Consider the following 464-nt stretch of genomic DNA (forward strand, 5'->3'; position numbering starts at 1 on the left):
AGAGAGATGTTCGTACTAGGGAAGGGTTTGAGGTACGTAAGACTGTGTAACTGTGAACGGCATATCGTTTAAGGTTTACTGGCTGAGGAAGAGAGATATCCATGCAGGGGGAGGGTGGGTTACTGGGAACAGCAGATACATGGAGGTTTACTGGCTGTGAAAGAGAGATATCCATGCAGGGGGAGGGTGTGTAACTGGGAACAGCAGATATATGGAGGGTTACTGGCTGAGGAAGAGAGATATCCATGCAGGGGGAGGGTGTGTAACTGGGAACAGCAGATATATGGAGGGTTACTGGCTGAGGAAGAGAGATATCCATGCAGGGGAGGGTGGGTTACTGGGTACAGCAGATACATGAAGGTTTACTGGCTGAGGAAGAGAAACATACATGCAGAGGGAGGGTGTGTAACTGGGAACAGCAGACACATGAAGGGTAACTTTTCCCTCTTCCTCCTGGATCAGGT

Source organism: Oncorhynchus nerka, linkage group LG26 (assembly GCF_034236695.1).
Source record: "Oncorhynchus nerka isolate Pitt River linkage group LG26, Oner_Uvic_2.0, whole genome shotgun sequence".
Lineage (NCBI taxonomy): Eukaryota > Metazoa > Chordata > Actinopteri > Salmoniformes > Salmonidae > Oncorhynchus > Oncorhynchus nerka.